The sequence below is a fragment of the Oryzias latipes genome, chromosome 4, assembly GCF_053564925.1.
Source record: "Oryzias latipes strain Hd-rR chromosome 4, Olatipes_Hd-rR_3.1".
Classification (NCBI taxonomy): domain Eukaryota; kingdom Metazoa; phylum Chordata; class Actinopteri; order Beloniformes; family Adrianichthyidae; genus Oryzias; species Oryzias latipes.
This window is the reverse complement of record NC_136240.1, coordinates 10,746,949-10,763,156: the sequence shown is the minus strand read 5'-3', so window position 1 is coordinate 10,763,156 and position 16,208 is coordinate 10,746,949.

Below are 16,208 nucleotides of genomic sequence, written 5' to 3'. Positions count from 1 at the left end.
CATTGCAAAAATGATGAACAATATGAAGACCTTCAACATTTACATGCAGAATAAAATTGTCTGACAAAAAAACGGAATAAAATGTGGAAGGTGGATTAAAAGGTGGAGGAGTCATAATATATGTGAAAAAAAAATAGGAAGTTTTGCAGTTTTCAGTTTTCCATCCACTTTTGCAGTGGATGGAAAACTGGAATGTCTTACAATTGAAATATGTAATGATTCAGGGAAAAATTTCATTATAAGCTGTGTTTATAGGTCACCGGGGTCAAGCTTAGAAGTGTTCAGTGACTGGATGGAAAAGATGTTTACCTCTCTAAATAACAAATAATATACAGCTGTGGAGACTTCAATATTGATCTGATAATCCCCAGCAAACCTAAAGCCACCGACGACTTTATCAGCAGAATGCATGCTATGAGTTTACATCCAACCATAACAAGACCCAGCAGAATCACTACTCAAAGTGCTTTTCTTATTGATAATGTTTTTACAAATGATATAGAATACACTCATATGAGTGGACTAATGATATGTGACATAACTGATCATTGACCAGTTTTTTGCACTATTTTGACAGCAAGGTAAAGACAAAGAAAAGTATAAAAGAACCAGTCTACAAAAGATTAAGAAATGAAAAACCATTTATGCTCTGAATAATGACTTATCCAGACAAAACTGGAACTCTGTGTACAGAGAGAAAGATGTGGACATCGGTTATAAAGGTTTTATTAGAAATATTTAGCTCACTTTACAATAAGAACTGTCCAATTTATAAATTCAAGAACAAATTTGCCAAATGCCTATGGTTAACTACCGGTCTACAAAATGCTAGTAAAAAGAATAATAACCTCTATAATAAATTCTAATAAGAGAAGACAAGAGAAACTGAACAAAAATACAAGTCACATTAAAATAAACTAACACAGTAAAAAAGTGTACTTCAATAATCTACTGAATGAAAATAAAAAACAACGTAAAGCGAGTTTGGGAAATATTAAATAACATCATTAAAAATGGGACAAAAAAGCAAACAAATCCAGATTACTTTACAGATGAGAAGGGTCAAAGCTATAACATCAATGAAGCTGCAAACGGCTTTAATAACTATTTGGTAAACGTGGGTCCAGAGTTGGCAGCAGAAATTCCAAAATGCAAAACCAGCAAAGACAATAATCCACTCATCAAAAAGATCTCACACTCAATCGTTCTCTCTGATGTGGGCGAAAATGAGCTGATATCAATTGTAAATGAATTCAAGGGTAAAAACTCAAAAGATTGTGAGGATATAGATATAACAGTGGTGTAAAAGGTCATTAATAGTATCTCTAAGCCTCTGACATCAATATGTAACTTATCTTTACGAACAGGGAGATTCCCAAACCAAATGAAAATTGCAAAAGTGATTCCTATTTCTGAGAGTGGAGACAAACGCCAATTTACAAACTATAGATCTGTCTCCCGTCTTCCACAAGAAGAAAACAATTTTTCAGGATTGATGAATATACATCAGAAACCATAGAAATTAGTTGTGGTGTCCCACAAGGATCAACCCTGGGGCTGCTACTATTCAATATTTACATAAATGATACATTCAATGTTTCAAAGCTTATGAAACTCATTATTTGCTGATGACGCAAACATATTCTATTGTACAGACCATCATAGGGAACGTATCAATGTGGTAAACACAGAGATAAACAAAATAAAATTATGGATGGATTACGACAAATTATCTTTGAACCAAAGAAAAACCAAAGTGATGTTTTTTGGTAACTACAAAGCCAATACCAAGCTCTCAATTGAAATAAATAATGTGTTAATTGAAAGTGTTACAGAAATCAAATTCTTTATCGATGACAAACTAAGTTGGAAGCCACACATCAGACACATACAAACTAAAGTCTCCAAAAGTATTTAAATCGCAAATAAATTTAAACACATTTTAGAATACAACAGTAGATATTTATTGTACTGTTCTTTAATACTACCACATTTCACCTACTGTATAGAAATTTGGGGTAATAATTACAAGAGCTCACTACATCCTCTCTTTTTACTTCAAAAACAAGCCGTCAGAATTGTACATAAAGCTGGATATCTTGATCATACAAACAATTTATTTTATTAATCCAGACTTTTAAAACTGCATGACCTTGTGGATTTTTACACTGCACAACTTCTATACAGAGCCAGTGGGAAATCGTTACCATTCAACATCCAAAAACAGTTCTTAGAAAATGAAGGAGGCTACAAACTGAGGGGATGTAGGAACTTCAAGATCAAACTGATAAGAACCACAAAGAAAAGTTTCTGTGTGTCCGTGTGTAGCACTAAACTTTGGAACGGGTTAAGTAATGAGCTCAAACAATGTTCAAATATTCAACTATTCAAGAAAATGTATAAAGAAACTCTGATTTCAGGATATGAAGATACGAGGAGTAAAGGATCAACAGGTGTTTGAATAATTCCAAATACATGTGTGAACTTAATTATGGTGAAATAATCAAAGCTCTTTTAATTACAACCAATGAGTATTACATTGTAATGCGCATTAATGATTACTGAAATGCTTTAAATACAATCAAGAAGCTATCGATTTTGTTTACTTGATCTGCAATGTGTAGCAATAATTACTGGTTTATTGTGATCATGTGTTCTAATGATAATCAATGATTATTACATGTTGGTACCGTTACTGTTTACTGAAATCATGAATAAATGTTTTCTGAAGATAATCAATCATCAATAAGCACTGGATTTTGTTTCTTGAAGAGAATCTTATATGATCAGAACCAGATTTAAAACACTGTAAAACTGTGAAATGAATTATCTCAGTAGGGGTGGGATGATAGAAGATTGCTTCTTCCCACTCTTTTTCAAGCAATAAATCAAGCTCTACTTGGCTTAAGTTAATGATCACTGTATTTAATTAAGCAAATGTAATTGAAATGACTTTTTTGTTTTGTTTTATTTTCTGTCTTTTTAAACTATGCATTTCAACATTTATGTAAGGAGTTTGATAAATATGTGTAAATTGGTTATTGCTTTGACTACAATGCTTGAAATAAATCAATAAATTAAATCAAATCAAATGTTTGTAAAAAACAGGCAAATGTAGAATTCAACTACTATGTTTGTTGCATTTAAAATTTGAAGAAAGTAATAACATTTTCTGCTTTATTGTAATAAAATAATCTTGAATTTTTGTTTGCATTTTTTTAAGCATTGAGTAGATTAACAGTTTTCACTTTTCTAAGATATGAACATGTTTGTAGGAGGACAGCGAAGGGTTTTATGTAACAGCCGGTCTGATAGCTATGACTGTTACTTTCCATGAAAGTTAGAGGTCATGTTGTTTGTAAAGTATTGCTCTAGACCCCAGAGAAATATCTGATATGAAACTTCAGACATGGCTAAAAAAATCAAATGAATTAAAATGAGAAAGGAAAGGCCAGAAGATGAGTGTGAGAAAGAGCAGGGACTGAAAAGGAGAATAAAGAACTGAACGAACGAAGAAAAAACTGGGAGTGTCATGAAGGGCTTAGATTTATGGAGGGTCAGGTGTTCTAGTGGAACCAGCGAAGGAAATCTTCAAACCCTCCTGCCAGCAGACGTGCCAAAACTCCCAGAGCCAACGTTGGTGTGGGTGAGAATAAATGTTCCAGACAGTTGTGTGTGTGTGTGTGTGTGCATTGCAGCTGATGAAGGGTTCCTCATGCTGCCTCATGCTGGGAGGGGGCACAGAGGTTATGGATCAAATTCTTAATCCCTTTCTTTCTCTGTTGACAGTATCAACATCAAGTCTGTTCTCTGCTAACTCTTTTTTCAGGAAATAAAAGAAAAACGTTTAAAATATTTCTGGTTCTTGTGACCTTCATGTCTTAAAAAAGGGTAGAATTTACACTCCAACTCAAACACACATACATGCACACACACACCCTCACACACACATGCATTTCAGAAGGAAGGTGGGACCTAGGACCATCTGTCAGACCAGACCCTTGGCAACGGTGGCAGTGTTCCCTGGGTACTGGCTTCCTGGGCCCGGGAGTCCTCTCTCCACGCAGAGAGAAGAATCCCTGAGTTCTCTAACCCTAACCCTAACCCCCCGAGGGATCCCCGTCTCTGGCAAGGCCAAGAGCCGGGGATCACATCACATGTGAGCCTGGGGGTGTCCGCGTCCCTGTGGGTGGGTTCCGGTCCTGCCCCTGAGCGCTGGGCCTCGCCAAATTCATCATATCTAGGGTTACGGTAGGGGGATGCCCAGGACTCCTGGGTGGTGATGAAGCGCTCTCATGGGGCTGTGGGCGCTTTTCTGGGGCGGGGCCCCGCGTTGGGCCCTCCCGGCTTGGCGAGGGCCTGCTCTCCTGGTTGGGCCGGAGCTGCAATCTCTGTCCCCCCCATGCCTCCCTGCTCTCTGGCTTTGGGGGCCCCTGTGGCGGTCCTGCTGGCCCTGACCTGGGTGGCGGATGTGATCACCCGGGGGGCAGTTGTTCTCTATCTGCTACCATGTTGGGGGGTTCTGGATGCTGCTGCAGCGAGGGTCTTGGTGTGGGGATGGCTGGGCACTCTCCCTCCTTCTTTTTACATTCCATCATCCATTTTAGAAGACCATAAACACTCACTTGAGCACAGGTGTTAGCTCACCTTTGCACTAATAGTTTGCGTGATTGAATGAAATGTTTCCCACTAGTTGGTTTGAATGCATTAGTATGTGTGTGTGAACATTATTTGTATTGTGTACATGTTGACATGTAGACATGGACAGGCCCCGCCCCTTCTAGATTTGTATTACATCTGAACCTCACCATAATGAGTATAACCATCCAGAAACTTGTTGCTTTATGCTGCTTCATGGTTTTAACCCCCCCCCCCCTTCTATAATCACCCTCCTACCCCCTCCCCCTCGCGAGCATCCTTCTATCTTCTTCCCTTCTTTGTCCAACACAAGATGCCTTCAGCTCTTATCAGAATTTTCATGCACTTAAAATGTGAAGTTATCCTCAGTGTTCATCTTTCACCATATCTCTCAGCAACAGCGAATCACCTGCCACTGATTCGCACAGGTGGTGTGGCAGAGAGTTTTATGTTTTACCTGACACAACCCTCTATTCTATCCGGGCTGGGGACCGGCACAGGGAGATGTAAAACCTTAAAATCTAGAAACTCGCTGACAGGAGGTTTTGCATTTTGGCCATCGATTTCTTGCCTCCAATGAGAGCTTTTTGAACTCTTGTTTAGTTCATTTTCTGCCAAACTTCAGGCTTTTCTGCTCAAGAAATTGGCCTGTTTGGCGAAAGCCTTTTTACCCATGATTAATTTTTCCTTCAGTTGTGTTTTTAAGGAGATTTTCAGCCATTTTTAAAATGTGAACTTATGTATTTCCAGAGTAGACAGATATCTTCTCTGCTGCAAAGCAAGGACACAGGTAAATACAGTTTTTATCAGTGAGAGGGGTGGGAGAGGTGCTCTTCTTTTAGTCACAGGCATTGTTTGGCTGTGACTAATGTTCTGTTAGAACACAACAGTGTGTTAACAGGAACACTCATAATCTTGGTTAAATTATCTACATGCAGTCAGTGGGGTTTAAAAATATCCTTAAAGGCTGACAACATTTTTGGACAAAATTCTTTAATAAAAAATCCACTAAGCGTAAAGAAAATTCAATAGATGTTGCCTTTCTCATTGGAATAATTCAAGATTTAAATGCTTTTTAAAGTAATTTAAGGTTTTTGTTTCTACATCATGAACGTCATCCACTGACTAATTTGTATCCATTTCAATTGCATTATCACCTCTTCCCACAAACCATTGCTCCTTGGCTCCTTCTTTTAAATTAAATCTCCCACCAGCGACACAGAAGACACCATCAGCAACTCTAATTGCGGTGAGCAGATTCCCTAAAAGAGCAGAGATTCTGCTGAGAAGAGGAAAAATAATTGAAGCAAATGTGGTTTCTATTGATCAGTCGGTATCTCTCTCCAGTCTGCCACATTTGCTGTTCTTGTTAGAGAGTTTGAAGCGTGTGGGATTTATTGGGCTGGGCCTTCATATTAGCCACTGCAGAAGAAAAAAAGTATCATAGGCGTGACTGCAAATATAAAAAAAGGACACATTTAGGTTCATGGGTTGTCTGGGGAGTTGTCAAGTATTGCCATTAGTGTCATAACCACATAGTGCCGACAACCTACCAGGCAGTCTGAAGCAATTTATCACTCTTAGAAAGTGTGGGAATGTATTCTGGACCCGTGAGGGCGATTCTAGACCTTTCTTTTAATTAAAGTGTGGAGTCACATCAACAGGTGGAAGGAATAGAAGGGTTCAGAAAAAAAGGAGATGTGAGGTTTTTTTAGCTCCCATTCTCAACCCGTGTGTGTGGCAGATTGCATCGGCTCTGGTGGCAGCTGATCTATGAAGGTAAATCAGATCAGAGGACAAAGGACAACTCGAGCAGGCCGCGAGTCCTGACCCGTTCGTCTACTCGTCGCCGGGTCGCAGGGGTCCTCTGCATCCATGTGTGTCTCTTACCTCTCTGCTCCTAAATGTGTGTGTGTATGTGTGTGTGTGTGCCTGAATGCGCGGTTGATTTGCTTTTTGGTCATCAGCATGACAGCCAGTGAATGAAGATGTCCATCCTCTCATCAGTAGTTACCAAGGTCACGGCCGCAGAGACCGACTGCGGAAGGGATTTATAACTGAAAGCAGAAAGTGGAGCGTGAAATTAGGAAAGAAAGGACGGGTGAGTGTTTGCACTTATACAACAAACAGTAAAGAGCAAACACTGTAAAATGACTTGAGGACACAAACAATTATTTGTAACAAAATGGAAAACTTCACTTATTTCAGTAAAAAGGAATATTTTCAATTAAAACTTCATTAAAAATTAAAAATACAACACACTCACATGCAATTAGAAGACTTTGTTGTAGACTTAAGGCCCAAATTTTAAAACCATAAAAAAAACATACAGAAGAAGGAAAAACACAAATTAGAAACTTTAAAGCTCAAAGACTCACTCCAATGAAATATGTGTTTTTGGTGTTTTTAAACATGTTCTTTTGGTATTTCTCTCATGATAGAGGACACATTTAAATAAACTTAATCTTAAATTAGCATTTTTGAATAGTTCTTTATTTAAATTGCTTGTGAGTGTGACGCTTGCAGCTCCCAGCTCCACTCTATTCTGACACATCCAGTTGAAGATGACTAGATCCATGAACGCCTTCATTTTCCTCGTCTGACCTGGCATCTGGCTCACAGTACAGCTGGATAGCTCCAATATTTGCTATGTCAGAATTCCCACCCTTATCCCTAACAACTAGAAAACCATAAAGTGCTGGACTATCTATTGCCCTGGATTTTAAAAGCAATCCCATGCTTGCTACTTTTTATTTTTATTTTTTTATCAATGGCGAATATGATATACATATATAATATCACAGATTTCACGGAGTGAAAATCTAATCGATATGAGCGTTCTACAACGACCATTTGAGAATCCACGGTGTTCTGATGATATAAAGGTTGATGGTTTATTTAAACTGTAATTAATTTAATCATAATTAAAAGACCACTGGGAACACTTTGAAAATAGATTAAAACATGTTTGGGGCGGGACTTTTACGGCTTAAAAAGAAACATCAAATTGGGCACTGGTAACGGAAAGTGCTGTGCCTGATGTTGGTGAGGGTTAGAATGATTTCATTCTCTGTAGCATAAAAATGTTGCATAAAAACATCAATTCTATTTGCTTATTATAATTTCAATTGATCAACTGATGATCAGTTTGACAAATAAAAACCTTTACTTGATTTTTGTTGGTTTAATTCGGTTCAAATGCGCTGATTTGGTCAAATTACCTTTTTTTTACATTTATTTAATGTTTCCTACTAACGTTTCTTTATTTCCTATAATTTTTTGAACAGGAAAAATATAGATGAATAGCTGAGTGTAGTTGAACAAGAATTTAAGTTATAACAAGTTATCTCTAAATGAAAATAAAAACTAAATGTACGGCTTTTTTTCTGGCAATAGAAAGGTAAGAAATGTTAAATTTATATATATGGTACAGAAATTCAATATCTTAAAGAAGTAAAGTCTATTGATCTAATTGATGAAAAATTGTCTTGGAAATCTCATTAGTTTACATAAGACACAAAGTTTCTAGCTTGTATCTTATTTACTATTCATTATTGTCCCACATGTTTCATATTGTGCAGAGATTTAGGGAAATGCAGCAAAAAATATTGTGGAGTCCTTGGTTTAATTACAAAAAAAAACTATCAGAATAGTTAATTAAGAAGGCTATTATGAACCAACAAATTCATTATTTAGTTTAATTGAAAGTATTAAAGTTAAGGACTTTGTTAATAGTAAAGTAGTAGAAATTGTTCGTTAAAAACAATTTAATTCCAGAATTCCAGATGATTTGCTTTAAGACTTAGTCACTATAATTTAACCCTTGTGTTATCTTAGATGACCCCACCCTTACATTGACGTGTTCTCCCCACCATGACAAAGGTGGATAAAGGTGGAGAGGATTTCATGTAATCCATGGACACCAGTGAGGTTCACAAATCATTGAAGAAAAAAGGTTCAGAGCCCTGTCTAGTCGGTCTAGATGACCCAAATTTCCAATGTTAAAGTGCCATAGGATAGCACAAGGGTTCGAGGCCTTCATCACTTTGAACAGGTTAAAGTTCAAACTCATGTTACAGCAAGCTGTGGTTCAGTTCTTGGTGTGAAATTATGGAATGAACTAAGAGGCGAGTTAATATTAAGTACTTCTTTTCTGCAGTTCAAAATTGTTTCACAAGTAAATGCATAAATGATTACAAGACACAAATGGGATTTACTTGTATCCTTCTATTTGTATTTAATTTGATTGTAGTTTGTCAAACTGCAGCATGGACATTGAAGAATACTGAAGGTTAGGCTTCTAATAAGCTTCATATGCTTCTGCCTATTCTTTTTTTTATGGGTTGTTGTCTTATATTTTAAATTATGTAAAGAATACAACTTAAAAACTAACCAATAAACCAACTATGCAACCATTTTAAATAAGCAACAGCATTTTTTCTTGTACTTTTTGTGGCTTTCATCTATTTCATTTGATCAAATAAAGGTGAAAAACTTTTTTTAAATTGATGTTTTCTAGTTAATTAATCAAAAAGATTGAATCTATATTTTTCTGAAGTCAAAGGTTAATTTACAGAGACGTCTTACTGATGTTTAATGATCGAATCCATTCAGTATGAAATGATTTGAATTAATTAGGGACAATTCTTTAATCAACGCAGCGATAGGATTACTGCTCGCTGACGTGAGGATTCAGGACTTGGATGACCTGCGATAAGATAAGCTGTTTTCAGCCACACGTTATTTCTCAGGTGGATGAAACTTTTTCTTTGAAATGAACTTTAATCACTCGCTTCATTGAGTAAAGTTTGATGTCTACCCCGCAGTGGAAGTCCTACTAATGTGCTTGTATGTTCTCCGGCTCGCGGTCTCCGAATTACACCAGTGTCAAGCTGACATATTTACCGTACTGCACTGTTCTCATGAGAACCCGCCTTGGCCCAATCACATTACAAAGAATAATTGCAGTCATTTAAAAGCTATGCGCGAACAGTGTTAATAATATTACAGTCTGTGATTTCCTCCTGATCTACACTCCCACGAGTCAGAGGCTGTGGTTGTGGGAGGTCTGGGGATTGCTTGTAAACCTCTAGATGTTTTGACATGGCAGCAGCAGTTTGGTCTGAAAGGTTTGACTGTTTGGTCTGAAAGGAACATGCACAAATTGGTTCTATCCTAAAATACAGAGGTGCAAAACATTGAACTCCAGAGGACTCTTGCAAAAAAGTAATCCAGGATAAGATAGAAATCCAGGCTTGACTTCATCTGTCTCAGCCAGGAATTATGATTGCATGTTTATCAATCCAGAAAAGGAAAGGAAAAGCTTTGTTGAGTCAGGTTTAGAAACTTGCAATGATTCAAAGAATTCACAGAATCACTTCTTTCATATGAATGAAAATGCAAAAACGTCTCTCTCACAGATGGGTGAAAGAAAAAAAGAAGCTAGTTTGAGTTGCTGGGATGAGGGTCAGCACCGCTTAATCTGAGGCCATGGCTCTCGACCGGAGAAAGGTAGTTTGCCATCTCTCGGTGGGTGGAGTGTCCATGCATCAGGTGGAGGAGTTTAAATACCTTGGGGTCTTGTTTACGAGTGAGGGAAGACCGGAGTGTGAGATTGACAGACGGATCGGAGCAGCGTCCGTAGTTATGCGGTCGTTGTCCCGGTCCGTTGTGGTGAAGAGAGAGCTGAGCCAAAAAGCATGGCTTTCAATTTACCAGTCGATCTTAATTCCAATGGTCACCTACGATCACGATCTCTGGGTCATGACCGAAAGAACGAGGTCCTGAATACAAGCGGCTGAAATGAGCTTCCTCTGTAGAGGGGGCTGGGCTCCCTTAGAGAGAAGCTCGGTCACCCGGAGAGAGCTCAGAGTAGCACCGCTTCGCCTCCACATCCAGAGGAGCCAGTTGAGGTGGCTCGGGCATCTTGTCCAGATTTCTCCTGGACGCCTCCCTGGGGAGGTGTTCCGGGCATGTCCAACGGGGTGGAGGCCACGGGGAAGACCCAGGACACGCTGGAGAGACTATGTCTTTCAGCTGGCCTGGGAACGCCTCGAGGTCCCCCCAGAGGGACTGAAGGAAGTGGCCGGGGCGAGGGAAGTCTGGGCATCTCTGCTCAGACTGCTGCCCCCACGACCCGGTCCCGGATAAACAGAGGAAGATGGATGGATGGATAGTTTGAGTGGAATATTACAGTTTACAATTAACAATCTGGGGTTATTTTACAAGAGAATGTCAACTATACAGTGATTATCAAGTGCCCTGGATACTGAAAGCAATTCGGACCCTATGCTCACTACCTTTACCTTTTTTTTAAACGGCAAGTCTGACGTCAACAATTTCACGAAATAAACACCTAATAGATGCAAACATTTTACAAAGACCGTTTAAGAATCCATTGTGTAATCCACACTGATGATGAAAAGGTGGATGGTTTCTTAAAAGACAATGTCTACTAGTCTATTTTGGTCAATCTAGTGAGCATCGATCCTCAATTTTTCTTTTCCTAGAGACGTCCGGGAAATTTCTCGGGCATTTGATTTTGGAATTGTAGCTTCTGACAGCCCTACAAAATGGTGAACACACTATATAATGCACTAAGTAGTGAGTAGTTTTCCTGTAAATATAAAATCTTTAACTATGCCGTCCAACTTAAAAAAAACAACAAATAAAATCTTGGCTCATTGGCATTGCAACCATATGATGTGAAATACCCTGTGTATGTGAAGCATGTAAATGAGTACAGTTGAGGGCATTGTATGTTTTTCAAACGTTGGTATTGTCTTTTTACTGTTTATTTACAATCTCTGTGAAAGCTCCTCTATAGGGACAGGTGTTGCAACTTCGCCATTGCTACTAAGACTGTCATACAGGCATCTGATTGTTTCACTGTAATTACCTATGTTTTTTTTTATTTGTCCCTATTAAATAGATATACATACATAAATAAATAATGAAGGAATTCTGACACAACCTTAGTCACACAAGTGGCCACTTCCTGTTTGGAACGCGAGGGCGGAGTTGTCACCCAGTCTAGTTCTCACATACAGTCAATGGCAAAAACGCAGCTCTGCTCTTCTGTCTTTGAAGTTGATGTGCTCCCCTCCATCCACATCACAGCCCCATCTGATGTCTGAAGATATACAGTACCTACTTTGGGTTGCCATCTTTGTTCTTGTGATAATCCCTCCTCGTCTCCTTAATTCCACTCCTCAGGTTGGCTGTGGCAAGATTAAAAGCACTACATAACTCTACTTTAAGGCATACAGATCAGGGGATGGATGGACGGATGGACAAATGGATGGATGGATGAGCATCTGTCCATCAGAACATGATCTTTCTAGAAAATACCCAAGGCCTTTTCCACATTTTACATCAATTAATCCAGAATCAACTAATATATACCCACAACCTAATTTTAGATGTAAACTCAGAAAAATTATTATTGAAATGGATATTTGATTTTACAATATATTAAAAATGACCCATTGGACCACTTAGACAGGATCATACACTCCAAATGGATTACATAATCATGGCATAAATGTATATAAAGTTTGTTGCAAGTGGATCGAGCCTCTTCATTTCATCGTCTCCTCTTTTACACATTTTTAATGCCACCTATTCTAAGCTTGGCATGGTATCATTTTCAACTCCAATCCTCCATCTACACAGCTATTTTTCTACCCACAAAAAAATTGTTTGACTAGTAGAAGGGTGCTTAGAAGCAGCCTCTGCCTGTTCAAAGTTGTGACACAAAACAACTGAAGTCAAGCTTTGTGTAATAGCCAGATTTGCCTTGCAGAATAAATAGGGGCAACAGCAGCTCTACAGTTGGTCCATGCTGCTGCTGGCATGTACTGAACTGTGCAGGATCACGATGTGGGGGACCAGGCCACATCATGATGGATGGGTTATATTCCTCTGTAAAGCATAATAAAGTAAGATTTCGTGATAGATGGTGGAGGAATAAAGGCAGGAAAGGAAGAGATGAATGCACCAGGACTGAGATTGAAAAAGGAGAGGGTTTTTTATAAAATATGGAAAGAGAGGAAATTAAATCCCAGTAAAAAAAAATAAAAATCCCACATCTGGTTCTCCCTTGCTCCTCAATGCTCTTCTCCGGGTGACTGATGGGGGGAAAAACGGAAGTAATTTTTTTTTTTTTTTTTCCGATGAGACCGCTTTAGGCCTCGCCTCATTTTCTGGGCTTGGTGTGCCTTCTAGGGTTCTTGTGCATTTGCTTCACTTCACCCAGCACAGATGTGCTCCCAAAGGCGACATTCGAAGTTTGCAAGTGACCCATGCGTTTCTGAGTTACTGCCTCTCGTTAACAGTTTTCCCAAGGCAACCACATGCTATCTGTCTAGAGGTGTAATGGTCCTGAACTTCCCATGCAAAAAATATCCCAAACCAGAACAGGAGGCATGGAGCCTTTATCTATCAGACTATTTGATTTGTCAAACCGACTCCACAATCCACTCCAATAGGTAGACAGCATCTGTGTCTTTAAAGCTAGACCTAAACAACGTTCTTTTCGACAAACCTTGAGGTTGGCCTCAGTGGCCTTGAGCCATGCCTTTATTGGGGCAGCCTCATGTTTTCACCAGTGGGATGGCCTATGGATGATCTGGGTGTTTTTCTCTGCCTTTCAATCTGTGGCTTCAATTCAATTAAGTTTTATTTATATAGCCCAATTTACAAGATAGTTGTCTCAACACACTTCATCAGTGTGAAGCCTTTTCCATGTCTGATCTCCCTTTGCTGTTATATGTCATATTTCCACATACTTACCAAACTCCAGTCTCTTCTGTCTCATAACAGATGTTCCAGTTCTTTTGTGTTACTGCTACTACAATTAATCAATTTCTTGTGGGCCAAACAGATGTCATGGCACTTTTGTCTTCCGCTGTCTGATTCCTGTTCTCCCCATGCTCCATTTTCTATCCTTCCTTGTACAACAGATGTTCCAGTGTCAGTTTGTACTTTTGATCTGTCCTCTCTGACCAACTCCCTTCCCTTCCCTTCCCTTCCCTTCCCTTCCCTTCCCTTCCTTCCAATCTGTTGGCCTTTTTCTTGACTTGACATATTGACATTTTATGAAAACATACAATTAAACAATTTGTCCCTGATTGACTGAGCTGGATAGAGCAATCATAAAGTCTTATATTAACAGCCGCTTTATTTTTCTTGTATAGTTTTTCTTGTTTTTTTGTGGCATTTAAAACTCAGTGGAAAAAGAGCCTTATAAATAAATTGAAAGCAGACTTTTTAGACTTGATCGATTTTTTTTAATGATGCTAAAGCTAGAATGTGAGAACTTTTGGTTGAATTGTTTTCATAGAATTCTAGATTTTCAGGTTTTTGTAGTTTTATGTGTATTTTTAATAATGTACTGTGTGATGGGATGATTGGAGAGTCAGTGGAACACTTTGTCCTAAAAGATCTAATAATCCACAGGACAATTATTATCTAATTGATATGTTTTATGGTTGATAGCTGCACATCTGTCTTTAAAGGCAAATTCCCAGCTGTCCTGGTTACCAGTCTTTACGCGTTGAGGTTAATTGTCTTTGTTTCTTTTCCTGTTGTTCCATTAAGTTGAGTGAAGTTTAATTTACCTGAAGCCTGAATGTTGAACATAAACAACACAGACGACATCCAGAGTTCTCCTTGAGTATATTATTTTAAAGTTTTACTTGATACCACAAAAGTTTCTGCTTCAGAGTCTATTTAAAAATTATTTTATAAATTAATATGGTCATCACAATAAGAGGAAATTTATATATATATATATATATATATATATATATATATATATATATATATATATATATATATATATATATATATATATATATATATATATATATATATATATATATATATATATATATATATATATATATATATATATATATATCTCCCAAGTCGCCACACTGATCCAAGGAAAAACCTTCTCTTTTTCAACGTGTTTTTAAAATCTTAGTGAATAAGGAAGGATTAAAGATGAGCAATGGCTTTCTGAAATAAAATAAGTCACTAAGAAAGTTTAAATGTTTGTGGGTGGGTGCATCACCCCACACGTGAGGCTGTGTTGCAAATCATAAATTTGAAAATGATGTATTGCAGTGACACGGCTGGCTGGTTTTCTGGCAAGACTTATCCTTCATTTGTTTGTAATTTATTCACTATTTGTTTAATTAACACACAGGAATGATCAGTCACTCCAAATGTAGCCTGGATTAAATTCTTCAACGATGTTAATCATGTGGAAAAAAGATTGAAATGAGAAATTAGTTTATTTGTCACATGCCATCACTGGTGGTGCTTGAGATTTTTTTGTGCATTTGAATAATAACGTCACATCCTAGCAGGTTTTAGTTTTTAATGCTGTTAAACTCTATGTATTGTTTACCTCATTCTCACCTGAACAGTTCAGTGCATAATTTTATGAAGCAAATATTTATCAAGCAGGGAGCCTAAAGTGTATGAATGTCACCAAGTTTGAGTAAACCAATAAGGTGTACAAAAAGCAGCACCTTTCTGCTTTCTGCACACAAAGAGATCTTTAGTCAGTTCTGAAAAATCTGCTTAATAAAGCTAAACTACCATTCAATATCATGACAACGTTTTCCCTGCTTTCAATAGTGACAATAAAAATGTTTAAAGATAATCAATTGAGCTTCCAAGCACATTTTCTCTGTTTAGGAAAAAAATTAAAATACATATATTTTGTAATCATCTCACCATCCATCTTTTATACTTTAAGATGACCCTTAAAAAAGCCCAATTTTAGAGTCAAAAGATGCTCAAATCCCAAATTCTACAGGTTTGTTCACTCAAGCTTCTTCTATATGTTGTAAACAGTTCTTTTTAGATGTTTTCTTGCAAAATCTGGTTTAAATTCTAATTGGTTTCACTGTTACAGTAATTGATAATGGAAGCAGCATTTGTATTTGTTTTTGGATCTCATGACAAAGGAATTTTAGAAACTTAGAGAAATAAGCAGGTTGATTCCTGAATCATAAACTTTATGTTTTGGTATTTCAAATCGCGTGATTGCTGTATAGATTTAAAAAAAAAGATCTTACAATATTGATCTTCCAGTGAATAAATCGCTTAAGTTGTGATTTAGTTTGATTTACAAAAAAAGCCTCTTCCTCACATCATCATCATCAGGGACAGAGGCAGAAACTCAGAACCTTGATCCCACTATGTCAGATGTCCTACAGCAATAAAAGAGAACATCAGACAGTCCTTGAAGAATGGATCAGCGAGAAGGAAAACTGTGTCTCTGAGCCTGACTCCACTGTGGTGGCATTGGGGGGACTCAATAACAATCACAATATATGAAAGAGAATTATAAACCTTGTCCACTAAAATCTGGAAGAAACCAGGAAAGAAAATCGGGCAACTTGATTACAGGAACACAATCATGATCTGTTTACATAAGTAATGTACTGATGTTTGAAAAATAACACAAAAAACTTTGTCATTAAACATAAACACAACATAAAGCACTTTTATGTGGTCACAGCCAAGCTATTAAAACTGAAAAGATGGTTAGA